This window comes from Haemaphysalis longicornis, unplaced genomic scaffold (genome assembly GCF_048455015.1).
Source record: "Haemaphysalis longicornis isolate Haplotype H1 unplaced genomic scaffold, Haemaphysalis longicornis Haplotype H1 scaffold_7, whole genome shotgun sequence".
Lineage (NCBI taxonomy): Eukaryota > Metazoa > Arthropoda > Arachnida > Ixodida > Ixodidae > Haemaphysalis > Haemaphysalis longicornis.
The window spans coordinates 33,551,379-33,574,053 of record NW_027526422.1 but is presented as its reverse complement, the minus strand read 5'-3'; positions in this window follow the sequence as shown (position 1 = coordinate 33,574,053).

Below are 22,675 nucleotides of genomic sequence, written 5' to 3'. Positions count from 1 at the left end.
CTGCAGTTGAGAAATCCCTTCAGGCTTAGCGAAATCCGCGCCGGCGCGCCGCCGGCGCACCGCGGCAGGTAGCAGCAGAAAAGGCTGCAGCGACGCTTCCCAAATCCGGTCCCAACAGCGCCGGCGGAAAAGTTTCGGTTAAGCGCCTCGGCTTGGCAAGCGTCGAGCGCGCCCCGAAGTCCACGACTACGACGTCAAATCACGACGCGCCGAGGATTACCGGGCACCTGTTCGCGGAACCAGGTCCCCGCGGGGGAGTCAGCTTAATTGCACCGCGCGGGTTTGCGAGAGCCCTTAGCGGGTGCTGTGCGCTGCAGGACAGTGGCTTCACCTGTGGCACAAAAGCCAGGCGGGTTGGCCCGCTTGCGAGGGAAAATAACCGAGTTGGTAAAAGTACGCGCGCGAGAGAGTGGTCAGCTAGCCCGGTTATCTGTATATTCGGAGCTTTCACTTACAACGCGCTTCAAGTTTGGGATTTTGCTGAACATCAACGCGCGGAGCACTATTACGCAAAAATGAATATTCTACTGGATTATAACTGTTGTGCACCGCTAGGTTCGACACAACCCATAATAACCATGACTGATTTTTAAGCCTACGGTCATGTATTCCGATATAACTGAAAAATGTGGTTGTTCCCTCTTCCATGGGAACCGGTAAAACACGAAAGTGAAATGTGCCTTCACAGGAGCAGTTGAATGTTTATTGTGTATCGATGTGAACTTGCACTTCGCTGTTTATATTTCGTCGGTATAGCACCATTATAGGCATCAACGTTAAACACTGGATTGCACGCGCCGAAGAATTGCGTAAATCCGACTGAAACCACAGGCGCTCGCAAACCGTCCGTACGAACGAAACCAAACGGGTTGTCAGCGAATCGTTTGGGGAACAAACGGTCGGCTGCAGCGAAAGGAGCTGCGGACCGTGCCCCGAGCGCGACATCCGCAAGTCGGCTTCTCCGCAGCTTACGGCTGCGGATCCCCCGTACACGTAGGCGCTGGCGTCGAGGCGCCAACTGTCGGCACTCATTAGCGTCATGATGCACTTCTTCGCTTCGCCTCTCCTAGATAGCAGCACCATTTGAAAGTAAGGATATAAGGCGCGTTTGTCGTTCTATTCACGCGTCTGTTCATAGCACAGTCGGGAGCGCGTTTCGTACCTTCCGTTGCGGAGAAAGAGGTCGTGGCTCCAATCCAGGAGCAGCCACGTCAATCGAAGTTTTTCTGGCGATGTCATTTCCGTGACGGATATGACGTCGTGAGATCTTGGTGGACCACGGCATAAAACACTTTAGTGTTAAAAAGGGGGGGGGGGATATACAAACGGTAAATTTTCTTGCAATATACAATATCGGCTTTGTTCTTCAGACTTCCGGAAGCTGTAATATAAGCACCGGAACTGCTGTTCGTTTGGTAGTAAAACACCACATTAGTGAAATACATTCTACGCTGCGATCCATTCGTTGGTTTTGTTTTCCCCCTGTTGGTTCCACGGAAATTCTTTCTCCTGATACTATAGTATCAGGAGAGAGATGGCGAGAGAGCTTGTAAGAGGGAGTTCAAGATAAAGCATTTTTCCCGTCTCAGAAACAGAGAGTCACGGAGCAGTAGGCAAAACCCGTGACCCTGCAGCCACTGAACCACCGCACATATCAACCTGCTTTGCTGAAAAAGTACGGCCACAGTTCTTTCGTCAATCACGACTCTTGGCATCGGGATATAGTAACCTTTACCACTAAGATGTAGTCATCATCAGCTCTTTTGCGTCCACTTAAGGACGCAGGCCTCTGAATTGTTCCTCCAACTATTCCTACCTTGCGATATCCGAATCCATTCTTTGCCTCCGAATTTTCTGATTTCATCCCTCCATCGAAGTAATGGTCTGCCTCTGATGCTGGAACGTCTCTTTGCAGCCACTGCCCTGGTGATCGACCGATTGTCACTCCTCCATATTACATAATAGTGTAGAATACTTACAGTATCGCTGTTCTTCCTTTCTGTCGACCCAGTCCTCTATTTCTTGTGTTCATTCCTGGGTTTTAAGAACTGGCTATGGGCATATGCATAATGCCACCTAGCACCATGGTTGACCTCTGGAAGCTCAAACATTCCTCGTGTCCGCTGCACTACAGTGTTCAGGCGCAATCGTGTCCTTAAAATTTGAAGCTGTGCAAATTACACTGTAAAAGGAACGCTGTAACAAGAAAAACCGTATTCGTTGCGTATATAGCAGCACAGCTCATGTATGTCGGTCTCAAAGGCGCCGATACTGCTATCTACAAAAATAGTCACTTGGGATGATCGTATGTACGTGTGTGTGGAAAAAGTGATCAAGTAAATTTAATATCGTCTATCATGTGTGTGTATCCCCATTATATAAATTCGTCTATAGAGCACTGCAGGAAAAATTGACTAGAAATTACCACGGCTTTGTGATAACTAACGGAGGCCGGAATTTATCTGGAAATACTGGACCCATGCTGCTCAAGCCTTCGTAAGATTGCCCGAGCACACCACGTACCAATCAAAATTATCCTGTAAGACCTATTTATTTTTAGCGTTCTTCTGGTGTGCGTATATCCAAGTAACAAAAATATCTATAATCTGTGCATAACAAGCAGTTCTTCCAAGCCGGCTTTGTCCATACAATGAGAATCAATACATGATAAGTCATAACGCATTTCCACCTTATCACAACGTCTTAGCTCGAATATTTGTTCCTAAGTTATACTGCACTAAGCTGATGCTCCCTATCGACGCCCATAATATAAATGAAGAATAGAAAAACTGTGGTTTATTCCTCCCCTCTGTCATAGAAATCCGTAAAACACGAAAGTGAAATGTGCAGCGAAATCTGCAGCTGGGCATAGTTGGTGGTCGATTACTGTCTTGTGGGTGTGCTTGGCGAGCGACGTCCTGCTGGCGGGTAATGGCGTCATTTCCGTGACGGATATGACATCAGTGAATCTTGGTGTTTCCCGGCATAAAACACTTTCATGTTAAAATATAAAACCCAAAAACGAACAACCCTAAGTATAACGTACTCTTTAGTACTAAAGGTTGCTTCCCAGCAAGAAGACCCTGTGTGCAGGGATGCGCCCTTTACAGGCCGCTTGCTTCGTTGTACTGGCGTTATTTCCGGGATGGATATGACGTCAGTGAAATTTTAGTGTATCCCGGAATAAAGTACTTTCGTGTTAAAATATGAAATAAAATACTGCATCCCGGGACTGCCGATAGCAGTCATTTCTGGCTTAGCTTGCAGAGTGGATCATATATGGGTACGGAGAAGGCGTTTTGCAGCTTTACCTTTCGAATCCGGTCAATACTGAGGCTCTTTCGTATCTATGAGTGTGGAAAGCTACCCTGGCTTCCCTCTGTCCGCTTTCGAGCCAAAAATTTCCTGCGAAGGGTGCTTCACCTTCTAAGTTTTGTTATTGAGAGAAAGCCAGCTTTATGGAGACAGGCTGCACGAAGTTAAATTTGAAGCCAAAGCAAACTCAACGATACCATCTCGACACAAGAGTTCTTCGGGGCTGCATGCACACACCATTCCACGTGATTGGTTGATGAGCCGGCAACAAACCAAACGCAATTTCTGAAAGTGTACTTCACCCAAAAGCTGCCTGTTCGCAATGAGTCACCCAAAAGTTAGAACTGAGGCGCGTGGTTGTGCGCTTTTTTGCGCGTTGGAATGCAGAGGGCTTCAATTCCAGGCTGTCTCTGGGGTTACGCCGCGCGTTCAGCAGATATTGAATGTTATTTTTGTTTATGCACCCAGATGCTTCACCCGATTTGGACGCTTCGTTAGGAAATATTATGTTCCCGCCACCTTCATTTCACTTCCTGGTGCCATATTTGCTGTGCAATCAAAACGATCTTTGAAATTGTTTATCCGTGGAAACCTGTTATGAGATGTGGAATGCTTCCTGTCCTACGTGTTATATCTGGTTCTTTTTTTTTTTAGTTACCGGCAGGGATTGCCGTGCACTGATGTAAATGCCTTCTGTTTCTGCCTTTGTTTGCCAGGTAAGCCTGACAAGCCTTTTTGGCTTGGGCTGACCCGACAATAACTGTATTATAACTATGGATCAATAAACGAATTATTATTATTATTATTATTGTTGTTGTTGTTGTTGTTGTTATTGTTGTTGTTGTTGTTGTTATAGCGAGAGCACGGGAAGTTTGACGAAGAGTTAAAGGAAGTAGCGAGGAGCCCGACAAGGAATTATGCGATAAAACTGACGGGGAGGGGAATTTTGATAAGTGAAAACGTGTCCGGCGATGACTACAACTGATAATATGACGAAGACTCATCACCATCACCAGAGCGTATCTGTTAGATCACGGAACGTGTTAGCGTAATTCCCGTGTCAATAACTGTTGTATTTAGGCCTCTTCCGGAAATACAGCCTACAGCGGCCGTGAATTAGAAATCCACCCAGTACTGCGCATGCAACTCAACACCCTAGAGAACCCTATACGCAAAGCGGCGCGTGGAAAGAAGGAGTTTAGTTTTGCGGTAATTTCGTGACACTCGTTGTGACGCACGCATATGAACGTGCGCGTTCCAACTTCCTGACGACCTGTTTAGGATAAATCTATTCATTGTCCGACAAGACCTACATTGCGAAGCAGAATACAGGGTGGTGCGGCGGTAATTGGAACACTTTAAACTTTTTTCGTGAGCGAACCGCCGCTCAGTTCGCGTTCAAACTTCACCCGAAGGTTACATTTTGTGCTTTATTCTGTTTGACACCGGGAACAACGACGGTACTTACCTGTTTATTCGGAAGATAAATAAAAACGATTTTCGCCTATGGGAAAATGGCGGCCGATTTGGACGTGTGATCCAGCGCAAGCTGATCTTGGAACGACGGCGCCACCTGGGGTATGCAAAGCGAAACGGACGATGGGGATTCGCGCTCCTCCCACGGCAGAATGGAGCCAAATGGGGTAGCAGACGATCAGAAAATCAGCGTTACTTCGAAGAGCTCTGCAGAAAATGTGAAAGCAGGTGAGGAAACAAATTATTGGCGACGATGAACCGTGAGAATATTTCAGTGTGATTGGTATCAGCTGTTATGCAACTATTTGTGATCATCGTAAACTAGGGACGAGAGATTTTCTGATCGTCTGCCTCATTTGGCTCCTTTCTACCGTGAATCCGCATCGTCCGTTTCGCTCTGCATACCCCAGGTGGCGCAGCTGTTCTAAGATCAGCTTGCACTGGCTCGCACGTTATAAAATCGGCCGTCATTTCCCCATAGGCGGAAATAGTTTTATTTATTTTCAGAATAAATAAGTAGGTACCATGTCAAACAAAATAGACCACAAAATGCGAGCTTTGTGCGAAGTTTGAGCGGAAAATGAGCAGTGGTTCGCTCAGGAATTTTTTTTTAAGTGTTCCAGTTGTCGTCATACCACCCTGTACATTGCGCAGGTGTACCTTTCTTCGCACTTTCGGATAAGTAAGTTAAGCGTGAATAAAAGCTCTCTATACGTGTGCATGGGCCACGTTTGTGCGGGTTCTTCCTTGACGAGTCGTATAACTTCGCTGCGAGCGATAACTGTCCGCACGTTTTGTGTGCTAGTGTTTGGCAAGCGTTTGTCTCTTTGAAACGTTTATTTCCATGTGGTTCTCGGCTTACACCGTGCGATGTAAAAGATAAAATGATTGTTTCTCAATAAAGCGCAACCAAGCAGGTTGTCCGCGTTCCTGTGTGCGGCTCTTTTTTTGCATTCTCGTTCGTTGAAAAACGTGTGGCAGAACGGAGAACAGTCATTTTGTCTCTATTATCTACCAAGTTCATCCCCTACGTCAGCCTCACTGTCAATGCGCAAATCTGAAATGAAATAAAAGTTGTTGCACGATCCAGCACTGATAATGCGGCTTTCAGTGATATAGCTATAACGACGTCGTTTGGCTTGCGTGAACTCTTGAGGCAGCGACTGACTCCTGGAAAACTGTGATGTTTGGCCCTTCTTGTATCAGAAAGGGGGATGGGTTTCAATGAAAACGAAATTTCGGAGTATGGCTCCAATTAGCCGAAACGGCGGTGAGTAAGTGAATAACCTTTATTTTAACAAGCAAGTTCTTGTTAGATAATTGATTGATTGTAGGGTTTAACGCGCCGCCGCAACGCAGGTGATGAGGAGTGCCGTAGAGGGCTCCGGACTAATTTTGACCACCTGGGGATTCTTTAAGTGTTTCCAAATAATGAATGCATGGTTCGGAGCAGTCACAACTGTAATATCTTACTTGTGTATGTCGCGATCATGTCTCACGATATGCGCTTGCTTTTCCCCGTAACAAAAACAACGGCACGCATCTGCACCACGGAAATACCTCTGCTTTGCATGTGCGATTGATGCCGTCATTGATGACTTCACAGGCATGTGAAAAAAAAAAATGTGTTCCGGGCTGGTTTTACTTGTTTTGGTTATTAAGTGGTAAACAGGTCTCCCTTGTACCGGTAGATGTCTTCTTGATCGTTTTGGCGATTTTCGGCTATTCGAGGTGAGCATAATCTGCTGGTTCATAACGTTGTGGCGATTACAGCTAGTGATGTAAAAAGAAACGGGGCTACTCAATCGCAGTATACGTGCTGCGACTTGAAGGGGTCTGTGTGTTATCTTAACATCGCTTTAAAATGACGGCCACGCGTTGATAACGAAGGCACGGCACCTCTTGTGTTGCAATCTCGCGCAAAACGCCGGACGGGAAGAAAACCGCGGGACAAACACGATGGTTAACGCTTTCCTTCTTGGCTAATCTCATGCGTCTACAAACGCAATATACGGGTAATTACGATTACTGTTTTGCCTCCGACTGTACACGTGTAGACTAAGAAGACTGAGGCGACTAAGATGGTTAAGGCTCAGCTTCATGACCAATATGCTGCATTACCGTCGATGACGACAATGACTATGACCGTTGTGCGTCTCACAAGAGCTACGCAGCGATATCCCGACAACGAGACCATCCCCACTGTAAAACCAAAATAAATATTTCCCCAGGTTGCGTTCGGCCTCACTGGAATTCTTGTTCGAAACCACAGCAGAGAAGGGAATGTTGAAGGGATGCAGAGAGGGTTCAAAATTTAAGAAATAAAGACCATTACGGTCTGAAACATCTGGCGGTAAAATCCATGGAAGTCGGGTGAGCTGAAATGCTTGTTGGAGGGATGGAGGTATAGCTGAGGTGTGACCTTCCACAAATTAAGTGCTCCACCATTTCTATTCCCCCCCAGCGACGGTAGTCGAGTACGGGTATACGCATGTTGCACTGCGAAACGCAACGTTCGCACGCAGCTGTTTATAACGTCCAGTACTTTTAGCCGGGAGTACCGCAAGCCACCTCCGGTCGAAACTTCTATCCGCGCCCTCTGAGGCGCCTTCTTGAGATCAATATCCGACTCCTTCGGGGTCACTTAAAAGGGCACTGCGGGCGGCTAAGAACGTCGAAGCCGAGAATATTGACCCGAAGCGTAGCGAGTTCCCTCTACGCCGGCCGGTAACGTACTGCCGCCTCCATGCATGGCCGACGCCGAGGTAAATGCGTTGGCCCCCTGTACGAAGCGTGTCTTATCTCCTCCCGCAGTCTCCCATGTTTGCCCACAGCCGCAATCCCAACACGCACCGCGCAGACGATGGCGCTCGCTGGCGACGCCGTCTTATTCGCTACCGCGCGTAGGAAGCCGAGCGACGAGGAGCCGTCGATTTCGACACTTCCTGCGCCGGTCGTAAATTGGTTGCCCGTTATCGTGCACCCCGGTCTCGCGGGCGTCGAATGGCCGCCGCCGCCGCCGAGCGCACCTGCTCCATCTCCATGTAAAGCCCATTTGGACAAACCATTAGCGGCGGCGGCGGCGAAGTGCTGCGCGGCACCCGAGCGTGCGTGCGCGAGCCGTGAATGCCTTATCTCGTACGCGTCGCTGCGCGGACAGCGCAGCTTGCGTTCATATGCATATGGGCGCACGCACGCGCGCTCGCCAGCGACGCTGACCGCGCTGGCCGTTGTGACCCGCGCCCGGTCGTTGCCGGCCCGTCTAGGAAGCTCAGAGGGGTCGGAAAAGGCACATCCTTTTGAAGGTGGCGGGGGACAACCCTTCTGCCGGGCTATTACGAGGGCCTGGCCTTTTTCGCGGAGAGAGAGAGAGATAGAGAGAGAATGAACGCTTATGGGAGCAAAAGGTGGTAGTTGATTCGGTATACTTGGTGGGCTGGATTAGCCGCAGTCGAGGTGTACCCTTGGGCCTGGCTGCAGGGTACGGGCGACCAGAGATATCTGGTCAGCGTGGTCAGAGCTGGTCGGCAGGCTTTCCAGACATCTGGGGAGAAGAGTTGGGATTTGGAGCGAGAGGTGGGGTGTGTTGGCAAGCCCACACCATGTGGTAGGTAGTATTAGGAAAGGGGCAGAAGTGACAGGTGAGGGGGTATTAGGTATAGAGAATGGGTGCGTTGTAATATGTGTTTGTTTGTAAACGACTCCAGATGAATGCTTCCTCATTGGTTAGGCGAGAGTGCGATTGAGGCAGGGTAAGGTGAAGGGAGACTTGGTAGTGGGTTCTGACCCTGATGGAAAGGCCCGGTATGGAATGGTATGGGTAGTGGGGTGAGCCGTCTCATTTCCCTCAAAGGTCGAGTGGCCTGTGGTCTAGACGATGTAGAGGCCGGGGCAAAATAAAAATATATAAAAGTATATCGAATTCATACTTTTATAAAAGCACATGGTTATAAAAAAAACTGGCACTAATGAAAGTCACCAGAACTTGACGATGATTTGTGTACTGCGGCAGGGGCAGGGTAGTTGTCATCGTCGTCAACGTGGTCACATGTGGGCAGCTAGCCTGGATACTTTTTTAACAACGAGGGGAGCAAGATTTCTTGGGTTATAGCAGATACTGCCTCGCTATAAATGCCACAAGTGTCACAGAAAGTCAGCATGACCAGCCAAATCTCGAATTTAGTTCGTTATATCCGACAGTTCGCTATATCAGTGTTCGTTATAACGAGGTTCGGGTTATAACGAACACTTACGAAGCGAATCACCGAATATGACATACTTGGAATTTAGTTGGTAATGTTGAATTTTAATGACATTTGAGCTGCTTCTAACGAAATAGCATCAGTTATAACGAATGATTTTTCCTTGCCGCGTGGCCAAAAGTATAGTATCTAAACTAGCGTGCAGAGTGCAAGTCTCTAGAGAAACTTGTGCCTTGCTACAGGCTCTGCAGGCTCTATAGCTGAAGGAATATGTAGGGATATTCTTTTTTCTCTGCACGTACATAAGGGGTGCGGTTTATATGAATGGGTGGGTGATATGTACGAAAATATGGTATATGTGTGTATGTATATGGTGCAACCTTATTGTTCTCTTCAGTTACACTTCATCCCACATGGTAAGTGTCTGATAGGAATTTTCAGTTCCATGTTGACAATTTGGGCGCCTGCATTTATAACGAATGTTGGTTATAACGAATTAGTTCTCGCTCCTCGTGCGAGTTTGTCAATACCTGATGGGAATTTTCAGTTCCATGTTGGGAATTTGAGCGCCTATATTTGTAACGAATGTCGGGTATAACGAATTAGTTATCGCTCGTCGTGCGAGTTCGTTATAACACGGTCTGACCGTACAGTTGAAACAAGATTGCTGCAAAGTTTACACTGATTGGGAACGCTTTCGTAAAATCCAGAAGCAGCGTGAGACCATGTCGAATGATTGTAGTATATCCTAGGCAGAAAGAGGGGTGCTCTAATTCTGTGGTTGTTTGTTTAATTTATACGGCCGATTTGTCTAATTAAGATGCAATAAGAAAGTGTCATCAAGAGCTAAATACAAGATAGGAAAATAAAAAAAGCAGTCTATTGTGGTTCTTATGCAGCATTAAGCAAAATTCTGCAAATCGCGCACGACGTGCGATGTACTTCTATATTAAGTTTAGAATTTATCTAAGCGAAGAAAAACGTGTAGAGTTCGGTTCCCGGCCACGGCGGCCGCTTTTCTGATGGAGGCGAAAAGCAAAAACGCCCGTGTGTACGAGATTTTTGCGCACGTTAAAGATCCCCAGGTGGTCAAAATTAATCCGGAGCCCTCCACTATACGGCGCGCCTCATCGCCTGCGTTGCATCGGAACGTTAAACTCTACAATCAATCAATCAGTCAAAAACCTGTACGTAAGGACCTTCAAGCGCGTCACCTGATCCCCCTTCGCAGAAGCTATATATAAGAAGAACCAAGATCGTACGACGAACAAAAAAATGTACTTTACTTTGCAGGACATGAAATGTCAGCAAGGAAATGTGGAAATACTCTGAAATAAAAGTACAAAACCCGACGCAACATTTCCTAAAAAGAAAAAAAGAAAGTATTTGGGAAAAACACGTGTTCACGAACTTGAGAATGAGTTCTCGTATACCTTTAGAAACAGTACAAGTTGAGTTGACAATATCCCTCCCGACGCGGCCACAAAGGAAGGAACAGTACAGGAAAGGCAGGGAGGTTAACCAGGGCACTGTCCGGTTGGCTACCCACTCAGGGGGGAGAGGATGCGGGAAATGAAAGAGATAGAAAGGACAGCGGTACACATATTAAAGGAGAAAAGGAGAGGAAGAAAATTAGGAAAAACACAAGGTGTGACCATGGCAACTACAAAGGCAGTACAAAGGACGCACACAAAACCAGAAAATGCACAAAACTAAGGCGGTACACTGATAAAATAGGCGAACTAAGGGCCCTGGTAGGACTTGATTGCTGGCTAGTTAATTGGTTCATGAGGTACGAAGGAATAAGTTTGCGCAAAAGAGGAGGACGAAGAGAAGAGAGAACAAGACTTGTCTTGTACGCCCGTTTGTCCTCTCTTTTCTTCGTCCTCGTCTTTTGCGCAAACTTATTTGTTCGTAAGGGGCCCTTCACTGTAGTAGAGTCGTCGGGGGAGGGGAGGGTTGGGGGGGGGGGGGATTAACAGCGTAGCCACAACACTCCCGTTTTTGCAGGGCTGACCGTCGGATGTGGTGTCGTAACGCTCTCCAAGGCGCTGATTTAGGAAGTGGCCCGCTTGGCCCATGTATTCAGCGCCATAGGACATGTCCATGGAAAGATCCGTTCAGTATTCTACGCGGTAGGCCTGTGAACGTGTTAGTGCAGCGCATAAAAAAAACACAAGCATTTAATCCTTCTGGCCGTGATACCGTACCCACTCCTCTTCCCCCCCACCAAGATCTCGAAATTTTGTTGGGGGAGGGGAGGGAAGGATCTTTTATCTATGTGGATGGCCCGTATACCCGTCGATGTAGCTACAGTCTAAAATGCCAACAGGAATACCGCAAAAACCTAACAAGAATATCTGTCGTACGACAAAAAACTTTGTTGCGACAACAGGAGTCCTGTTGTTACGACAAAGCCGTCTGTTGTTATGACACACATTTCCGTCGTAGCGACAAAGTCAATTTTCTCAACGGCAAACGTTTCTGTAGTCACAACAGAAGTGTCATTTACGCTACACTTCACACTGGGCAATACCATTCAAATCATGTGCGACGTACGTACTACTGATGGAACATCAGGATCACGGCAAGACAGGAATTCGGCGCGACTGGACATCAAAATCAGGACAGTGATACGACACACGACAGAACACCACCATCACGACACGACACGAATACGACAAGACGACAGTACGGCACGCGAAAATACGGCAAACTACAGATACTTTTTTCTTGTCGTCTTTTTCGACTGGGGCAGCGCCTACCTTATTGAAAAAGAGATGAATTGATTTCCTACGGATAAAGGCGGTTATTTTATCTTGTTCGCGAATCGCGAACAAATGGGTTGCCTGTATTTATACACTTCTCGTATACCTTGCAATAGCAATAACAGCCTTCTGAGATATGTTGCCACGTCTCAATTCTGGCGTTCCGTGTCGACGGTGCCAATTGTGTACTCTATCTCTTCTATGGGAAAACGGTCCGACATTTTTTTTTTATGGCTTCTATGTCTTGTTGACACAAAACAGCGCCGCGGAATAGGTTGTATTCCGGTTTTTCACCTATTTCTTTTGAAAAACCGTCGTAAAAACCGGGCTGGGTGGTCAGTTTCGTTCTTAAGAAAGAGTTGCGAAATACACTACACTCGATCTAGGGATGACGAACAGGAAATGATCTGCTTACAAATGTGTAATCTTCGTGTGTGCTCTCGGTCGCGCTTGCTATGCAGTTATACAGGTAACATAATCTATACCAGTGGCGTACGGGTCAGTTCACTCAGGGGGTAAGGGAGAGAACATTAAAAAAAAACATAAGAGTAATAAGAATATTTCAAAATTTAAAAATAAAACAAAAATTTTGGCATGCAGTCATCGTATACTCCACATACCGTTTTTGTCGTTTTCTTCATTTTTGTTCTATTCGGAGGCACTTCGAAGTTGCCGACCGTTGTGACGACTGCCGGCGCCAAAGGCGTGTAAACTTGGAGCGACAAAAAAAAAAAAAAAAAAAAGTCACTCGTCATTTGCAGCAGGGTCAGGGGACTGTTTAAAATTCGTATCGTTACGCTCCTCATTACACTGGCCACTATTCTACCCCTACCGCTCCTTGCCCGCCACAACAATAGACACTCGCTCTCCTCGTCGGACTCCGTGCGTACATAGAGATGTCGAACTAACCGTCGCACTTCTCAGCATGACCCTCCTCCTCGCATTCATCACCACGCCCATTGTCGAATTATGCGTCGCTGTTTTTTGTTGCAATCACTGGCAGCCTCCTCCCCGCCGGCCTCATTGTTACACACCTCTTATCTACAAGGACCTATAATAGTCATTCCATGTGTTGATGTAAATTGCTGTAAGGAGTTACAGCTCATTCACATATGTAGAATCTTCTACTCCAACCTCGTCACTAGGTTCAGGCCTTATACAACTTGTTGATTAAAAGCAAGTATTATCCTGATATTTCAAAGAAAAATAAAAAAAAACTCCCCGGCGTGATCGTATGGCCGCAAATTTAGAATTCAGCAAGCTTTCTGAGCAGCCGCATTTGATGAAGTACCCGCGGCGGTGGCTCAGTGGCCAAGGCGTTGCGCTGCTGAGCACGAGGTCACGGGTTCGATTCCCGGCCGTGGCGGCCGCTTTTCTGATGGAGGCTAAAAGCAAAAACGCCCGTGTTTACGAGATTTCGGCGCACGTGAAAGGTCCCCAGGTGGTCAAAATTAATCCGGAGCCCTCCACTACGGCGCGCCTCATCGCCTGCGTTGCATCGGCGCGTTAAACCCCACAATCAATCTATTGATGTAGGAAGTGGTGTCTTTGGTCTTAAGCTTTAAGATAAAAGAAATTTTAGCTGCATTTGGTAATTAAGATTTTACACCTAGACATCTTCAACGAGCAAGATAGTGTTGCATCAACTTCAGTGATGTTGCATAATAATGATGGAGTTGTTTCTGTCTGAGCTGGCGCTTGAGTTTCAATGATGTTACATAGCAACCAATCAGATTGTACAAACAAATTACGCGTGATCGCACGTTCCTTTATATTTGCATTAGTGCGAACGCAGTATGAGCGGTTTTGAATTTTGAAGCAGTAATCACGAATTACTGCGTAGAAATTTCCGGCGTCAGCCCCTACTAAGTGGTGTTAATTTACCTGCGAACTCTGTGCTGCGACGCCGCTCGTGCGGCAGAGAGATCACTGTCGCAGATGCGGCAAATTTGCAAATGTCTTACCCGAAAGTTCCAAAATTTTTGGACGCCACTCCTGACCGGCCGGACAGGAACACAGGTATAGAAGAACGGCAAGGTTTCACCGTGGCTGTCGTCCAAAATAGCTTGTCCAAAAGGTGAAATTTTTCTTTTTTGTTGGAGCACTAGTAGCTTCACTCGCGAGAGGCGTAACTAGGTACGCAAACAACGTGTTTCTACGATACGCAAACTGCAACGTTCACGTGCAATGTAAGAGCCATTGCGAATTTCGCAAGAGCGGATATTGGATCCTCCGATTAGCAAAAACAAACAAACAAACAAACAGGCAGACAGACACGGACAGACACAGACAGACAGACAGACAGACACAGACAGACAGACAGAGGCAAACAAACAGAACAGCACCATGTAGTACATAGTTAGCACGAGTTCTTATCTTCATCGCAGCCATGTAAGCAACAAGGAGATGGAGTTTTCTCATTTTGCTTGTTTGTAAATCAGCTGCCAGGGGTCACGGCACGGAAAGAACCAGCAAGCCCGCGGTCGGTCGTATGCACAGAGAGTCGCAGCTGGGAGCAACAAACAGCGAGCTTTAGCGATTCTCTGCTTATACATGCGTGGTGGTCTCGGCGCCGGCACCGCCGCGTTTCCTGTCAAACAGGCGCCGTTTGCCAACGCAAGCATAACCGATGCGGTGAAAGAAAGAAAGAACGTCTATTGTGGTTCGTCGTGTGGTCCAACGACACGGCGTCGCCGCCAGACGTGGGACAGGGTGACCAGAGGCCCAGCATGACCGCTAGAACAGCCTGTTCCGCGCGGGGGTGGAAATCGGTAGCCTTGTATGCAACACCCCCCCCCCCCCCCCCTCGTCTTCGAGACCCCGATAAGAGCCTGGTAACTGGAGGAAACTGACGGAAAAGGAATCATCCTCCCGCTGTGTTTGTGCGGCTCACAGAAGAAGTTGAAATGAATGCCACAAAGAAAAAAAAGAGAAGAAAGGCTCAGACCAGGAGGACAAAGCAGAGCGTGGACGGGAGGGGGCTGCTTTGAGGGACAAGGACGTCATGGCATGCAGTGTCTCTTCAGCGCTCGCGTCTTCAAGTCTCTCGCATGCTTCCGTGCGTTCGTGTTCTCCCGGATACGGATCTCCTCTTCCGAGCTTTCCGACCGCCCTCAAGCGCGCACACGGACGCCGTCGTTCTCAGGCTTTGCAATTAGCCGCCCGTACGAAGGCTAACAAAAGAATACAAATAATAAAAAAAGCGGACGAGTGCCTCGGAATGGAAAGGCGCTTTTCCGACGGCGGGCCGTGGAAAAAATGTCGCGCGAGACAGGCGTCTATACAGCTGAGCGAGGTTTATGATCACAGAGCATACCTGCCTGCCCGCAGCGTAGTGGAATAGAGCCGACGAGGGAGGACACGGCTATAGACACAGGCAAGCACGCACGGAGGTCCGCTGAGTGTGTACGTGTACGCGCTACACGGGTGGACGGATGACAAGGGCAGCGAAAAGGATTGGAACGCGACCGGAGTGAACCGAACAGCCGAGAGAGAGGAAGGAGGGGAGGGCAGCGGTGCTGGGGGTTCTTAATCTTTCGTTCGGATCACTGTCTTTCCGACTCGCTGGGCGGCTTAGAAGTCGGGTTCTTTAGAACCCGTTGTCCGAGTAATTCGCCGGAGAGTCGTCTCCTAATGACCAACCCCCTTTCGGAAAAAGGGCCGCCGGCGGCTTTGGAAGCGAGCTTTAGGAACGCGCCGCTGGCCGGGGCGGGCAGCGATGCGACGGCGGCGGCGACTACGGTGCCGGGCCGTCGTAGTCTATCGCGTCGGACCGAGGAAGGAGAAAAAAAAAAAGAGAGAAAGCTCTTTCGGGAGGGGAAAGGCTTGTGTGCCAGCCCGTGTATGCGTCACTGGAGAGCGACTACGCATTACTTTGCGGCAGAAACCGACTCGCGAGGTTCACGTCGCCGTCGTGTCGAACGGTGCGTGAGCCCACGCTCAGTCTTTGAAGAACCCGCGTTCCCCGCTCCAGGTTCCTCTGTCTCTGAGGGGACCGCACTGGGCGCCGGCCGTCTTTCGATATGGGCTTTGCGGGAGAACCCTTTGTTGTTCGCCTCTTGTTTGGGTATCGGACGTCTCCCCGGTATTTTGAGCTACCTGTGCGGTAGTGGACTTGCTTACCTGCTCCTTGGCCTCCCCCTGCCTATGTTTCCCTCGCATTGCTGCGTTATTCGACCGTGTAGGGCATTCGGAGAGCGAAAAAGCGGTACCTGTCACGTCGGATATGTTCGGCTTGATTGGGCGCGGACATATGGGCTGCAAATAGAAATTGCTTATCCGGTGTGCAGGACGGAGTTCGTCGACAATCTGCCCCCTTGGTAGTGGTCATCATGAATTTCCTTTCTAAACGAAGTTAAAAAGAAAGGGAAAGAAACCCCGATCGGTGAGAAGTGTGGGGTGAACCAGGATTAAGCCTGTGTTAGCGGAGACGAATCCATATTCCAGTTAGGCGTGCATACCCATTATTTGATCACAACAACATAACTTCAGTGATGCATGTTCATGAGCGAAGACTTTGGATTAGGAATGAATGTGAGCCTGCAGTCAATGTAATCTCAACGTATGCGGTTGTTTACGTTCTTCACTTTCTACATTTTCATCACCATCAAGCTTCTGATGTCTACTGCAGGACGATAACCTCCTCTCGTTTTCTTACCTAATTCCTCCACTGGGTGTCCTGTCTGTCTTCCCAACCCTAGAACCACTAAATAAGCTACGCTCAAGAGTAGCGACACTGACGTACGGCGGCAGCCAGTTTGGTGCCTGACGCCAGGGTGGCCAGCTTTATGCGCCTATTGCAGCTGACGTTGGCGGGCGGAATTGATCCGGGCGCCGTTTGGCAACCATGACAGCTGTGTCTACTTTTTGAAGATTTAGAGACAGCGCGCCGGTGCGATAGTGTCAGAATCGGTTACGCTAGCGTATCATATTTAGTGGCTCTAGGTTACGCTAGCGCCACTAACTAAGCTACGCTGTTTGAGTGGCTATAGGTTACGCTAGGCCACTGTCGTTTTTTTCCCAGGGGAAAGCGATGCAGGCGTTTTCCACCTTCCCTCTGGTTGAAACAGCCCAATACAGAGCAATACGGCATCGCTACTCTGTCTGGGGGCATAAAAACTCACTCTCAACGTATCGTATACAGCCACACTGCGCTCTGAAAATCCTGGCTTATCGAAGAACGCGCGCGCGGCAACGCAGAGGCACCAAAATGTCAGCGCCCATGGGCCTTCCGGAGTAAACAAATGTCACGTGACGCGGTTCGACCAATGGCCACTGTCGGCGGCATACCACAATGACAGAAAAGAGTGCCGATACTCTGAAACCTGATCTAGCGGTTCTAGTAGTCATGTTGTTACTCGGGTAGTCATATGTGTTGTTAGTCCTCCGTATCATATTACCACTCCAGCTTCATTTGTTTCTCTTTATACGAACTATTTCATCCACATGAATTTGTTCTCCATATAATTATGGTTGTTCGTTTTCGAGTAAAAAACCAGATTTTACCGGATTTTACACCTCGAACGTGTTTCAGGAGAACGGGTTAAACCTACCTTCTCCCCGAATGCACCTTTCTCAAAGTAGCCATCTGGGGCGGTATTCTCGTAACTGTCCCCTTTGAAACCGTCCCTTTTGCGTCCCTTTCATCGTGACGTACTTCCGGTTAAGCAGTGGGCCTTTGATTCAAATACCATAACTGTTCTTCCAAACGCATTTTAAAGAACTTAAACCGTATCAGAGTATCTTTTATGGGTTTAATTGTTCCGCGAGGGCACCAACAATAAAACGACGAAAAATCGTCTGCTCCAAATCATCTGCTCCGAGTAGCACGGCTCATAGCTCCGCCGTGCTTGCATGGCGTTACATCCGGGTGTTCGCTTTTAGCCAATCAGGGCTCGCTCAGAAGGGACATTTTTGAAAGGGACACAAAAGGGACAAAACACGGGAATACCGCCCCTGCACAGTTGTGGGCTGAGAGTCCGCCGTTCTCTTCCAGTACTGGCTGGCAGCAAGCCCCACAAACAAAGATGAAGAATTAATTGAGTGTTGGCAGGGCTCTGCTGCTCGTTACTGCAGGCTAGTAAGTGCTGCACCAACGCCGCCTGTATAAACAGTGCCTAACGCATGAGCGAAAAATGGCCAAACAGCCACTCTCCTGTTGCTCTCTCCTACCCTTCCCCGCTCCGTAGCCTTCCAGCGTGCTTTCGTGTCCGCCAGCCAGCGCCGCTTCTTGGAAACTATGCAAAATAGTGGAAAGTTTGTTTAGCGTTCCCGAGGCGGCGCTCCAACGCCTTCTTGTTTTTCACCATGCCTGTCTGTGTTGGTCTGTCACTGATAAAACTGCCGTTGTCACGAAGCAAAATCCCTTGCGCTGCCGCAGGCTGATGCCGGCTTTGCGCGCTTATCTACTCGGATCACAGGCCCTGAAATTTTCTGAGGGGGGCATCCCCCCTCTATCCTCTCCGCATTTAGGTATTGTTTTGACCCCTCTGTTCGCACTCCGCATCGGTACGCACTTCTAAAATTGATGACTGTACTGTAGAAGCGCCCGGACAGCGTGGCGGGATCGCAGCTGCTTATCCTTTTGTTTCCTATAATTATCTGAATTTTACAAGCACGTGATATTATTGGAAAGTAATCGTAGAAGTGAGCGCCTGAAAAAAAAACAGGCACGCATTTTTTTCTTCTCTAAATACTCCAGAAAGAAAAATATCAGTAAAATAATGGCTCCCCCATCCGAAAATATCGTTTTCTGTTAGCTATATGTCTACCCAACAATCAGTACGTTCTTAGACTATTTCAGTCCGCCTCCGTCTTTATCTATGGAAAAATGCAGCAAGTATGAAGCGGGCGACATGTTGAACGAAATTCCCAATGCGCCACAGAACTAGCGCCCCGTCGCGGCTAAGATGTAAGCGAAACGGCCCTTGAAGCCCAACAGGCAAGCTGACAGACACACGTCATAGAAGTGGGTGCAGCGTTCGCGACTCGCGAGCAGTAACGTAAGGCGAGATGTCCGCCGGCACGCGCCACATAGCGGATCAGTGCCTGAACTAAGCGTCCCTATACCCTTCCCATTGAAAAGCGCGCGACGCGTCAGGCAATGTTAATACAGGCGGCGTTGGCTGCACTGACATTGTTGTGCCTAGCTTATGGAAGCTGTGATGTCGAGATAACTTTCTCCCAGCTGAGGTAAGTTCAACGATTGGACAGGTCTCGAATGGAGACCGACATGTCGCACATGCAGATGATAATGTATGTAAACAAGGATGCGTAAAAATCGATTACCAGCTTTTTGTCAATAAAATGTTTCATTTCTTAGAAGTTATCAATGCTCGTTACTGACATCTTTGCTGATTCACTTCCAAAGAAACACCAAACTTCAGAGAACATTTGCTAGAAAACCCTCATGTCCCCCCGATTACCAGCTTGAAACAAACACCAATTTTAGCGCATTTAGGTTAAAAAGCTCGTGATACCCTCTGTTAAAAAAAAAAACTGAGTGTATTACATAGAACATCTGCAGATTTCACCCGAAAAATCCCGAATTTCGGAATGGTTTTACAAAAAAAAAAAGCGCAATTTCTCCCGGATTATCAGTTTAAAAAATAGCATCCGATTTTTTCAACGTGCACATGGCCGTTTCCCCGCCTGCAAACCTGACCGCTTCCCTCCGTGGTGCTAGCGGTTTGGGTTGGTGTGTTACACGGACAAAAAGATGCTTGCAATGCGGGAGGGAAATGGAGACCCCATGTTCGTCCGTTGGAATAAAACGGTATTCCTTCCAAGTTTCGTTCAGCTAATTAGATGGGAAGTGTGTTCAAGCGCAGATTACAAACGTACGCGTTCTGTTTCGTCCAGTTCTTGTAGTGCGCCTAGCTTCGCTGGTCATTCTTCTTCACAGAGGGAAAGGGCATTGATTCTTTTTTATTTGAGTGCTAGTAATATGTAGCACGGAAACGCATTCTTTTGCAACTTGAATTCGGGCACCTAATTTGTCTGATATCGGGGTTACATAGGTACATTGGTGCGACAAGGCCTCGAGGCCTGCTGAACTCGAAAACAATATGGTTAAAACGTGCAAGCCTATCCTATTTGTACTTAACAGGCACGCACATAAGGAGAGAAGTCGAGAGAAAGAGAGGAAAGAACACATTAGGCAATAACACAGGCCCCCATCAACGAAATTTGCAGCTGTTGTTCAATGTAGGCGTAAAGCGCAAAGTTGAAATTTCATTTGTAAAGCCCGCATACGGAAATCTATAAACAATCGAAATTATCTTGCAATGATGTAAACCATACAAACTTACCATAGATGTCCCGAAATGTTGGCTCAGTTTGGGTTAACTCCCGCGTGTATATAGGCGGTCTCTCGCCAGTTGTGGTAGTCATAGGAGACTGATTTTGTCACATCGCTAGTCGCAGCTATACTAAATCTTAACGTGAGTATCAAATTCGAAACATCCCCCCCCCCCCCCCCCCCCCGCAAAAAAAAATGGCCGCGTATCTGCTCCTTTTGTTGCAAATGTCGACGCAAGACGATAGTCGACTGGCGTCCCTGGCAAGTAAATGCATCCCTTCTATTTCCCACTAACCTAGTTCCTTCCAAGATAACACGCTAGAGGTTTGCTCAAGTCAATTTAAATTTACCGCGTTCTACTGCTCCAAGTAAGGTGCCTCGATACCAGCGCTGTCGTACGGCGGAGACGCGCGTGAATCGAGGCACCGTACTACAACATTTATAGAACCACGTTGCCCTACTCCACGAGCGTTCCAAGCGGCGGAATCTATCGTGGAACCTTTCGTTGCTGGTGCCGTTTGATTTTTTTAATGCCTCCAGGTAGTGCGGTCAACAGCAGGTGACTGTTTTCTTCTGTTGATGCAGTTTTTTATTTGCTATCGCAAAAACCAAGCATCCATGAATTTTTAATAAAGGAACACTGCAAATATCGCTCATGTATTGATGTTCTCCCTTATATTTGCGTAATCTCTTGTTCTTGTTCAACAATGTTGACAAGTATGAACATTAACACCGGACTTGGATGCTTAGATTTGGCTGTGGGTATATAAGACTATTGCGCAGCATCTGTTTCACTTTGGCCAGCTGGCTGAATCTAATGACAGACAGACAGACAGACAGACAGACAGACAGACAGACAGACATACGGGCAGACAGACCAAAATTTTCCCGTTCAAGTAGCCCAAGAAAGACTATCGTCTTTAGGAAGGCTGGAGGGAGGGGTGACGGGGTAGCGATAACCAACACCCCTATACAGAATAGCTAGGTATAGCTACATAAAAATTGGAAACAAAATGGATGCGATCGCTGTCCTTGTTTATTACGCGAAGAAATCCCTTGCTTCTTAGGGAGCGTTATGTAAGCTGCACCTTATATTAGACCTCCTCAGCAATGTAAAGGGCGAGACCTACCACCCTCCATTAACGTACTGAGGTAGGAAACCGCGTTGGGAGGGTGGTGGGGAGATACGTAATTTGTGCACAAATACTTCGGACTTCAACATTGAGTATAAAGCACCAAGACGTTTCTCGTCCTGTCCCTTGCGCTGTTTGAACCATGGAACCAAATACTTTTTTCCCGTGTTTCTTTTGAACTTCCATGGCCTTTTAGTATGACTTTCTTTCGTGTAGGGTGTAAGGGCGTGCTCTTATCTGGTGTAAGTAAACACGATCAGCGTGTGATTGGAGTGGAATTACCCAGGGCAAACCCACAGGACGTGTCTGTCTGCCCGGCGCAGCTGCAATCAAGTCCGCAAACATAAACACGTCCATGCCCAACGTCTACAAATAAAAAGAGTTCGCAAGATCGCCCGGCGCGTCCACAGACACCTGCGACACGAAGCTTGCGAAACACACTATTTCTCACGCTGTTGTGAAAGCTGAGCATGGCGGGCCCGTTCATCCGGGCAGGGCGGCAGAGCCCAAAGTAATAGCTCGCCCGCATGAATTTAAACGGGAAGTATGGTCGGCCTGCGCACACGGAGCTGCCCTGACAACTTTCCTCGCTTCGTACACACGTGGATGCGCTGTGCACAGCGGCAACAGTGTATACGCGCGGCTGCATGACAGGCGAGGAGGAACTGTCGCGAGCGAGCATGGCGGCGTCCGTCAAATCGCAAGCGGTGCGAGGCGCACGCACCTGCCGCGATCATCCCACGGGACGTGTGCGCGAGCGGCCACGTGAGTCGCTGCGATCGGAAGCACGAATCACCCGTGGCGCGAAAACACCTGGAGAGGGAGAGCGAGATAGGTGGATAGATAGATCGAGCGGTGGTTCTACCCTATATGCGCGTGTATACGTAAAGACGACGCGGTTACGGGACGGGTGCACGTTTGCCACGCATCGATCATGTTGTGGAAGAGGTAACCCGCGGCTGCAGGCTCTTTGACCTGTCAACGACTGCGCCCTGCGAGAGATGGATGGCCGGCTCGGTGAAAGATGGCCGTTTACAGCAACGAGTGCACCCGTATTACATACGCGCGTATTCTTTATTTCTGCTGGTGGGATCACGAGGGCACTTGCTGGGCCAGACCGTTTCACAACGTATACAGAGCTTGGTGCAGCGCAGAAGCGCCGGATCGAGTGTGAAACGAGATGTGAAACTCTCAGCTTATCGTTCCAGGAAACCGTTAAGAGCCAGCTTCTACGCGTACAGTGATTGCGAGGCAGGGCTCTTTTATTGCAATAAATTATACGTCCTCTGCGCCCCTTTATGGAAAACAAGCATACCATATTTCGGTGTGTGTTCCGGAGTATAAGAACCCTGTAGGAACATAGAGCAGCAGGAAATTTACATTCAGGATAATTTCCGTGAACGCGTATTCACTCTACGTAACAGAAATGTAGAAAAGTTTGTGGTTGGCCGTGCTTTGGGTTTGCGAAAAGAGAAGGCTGTG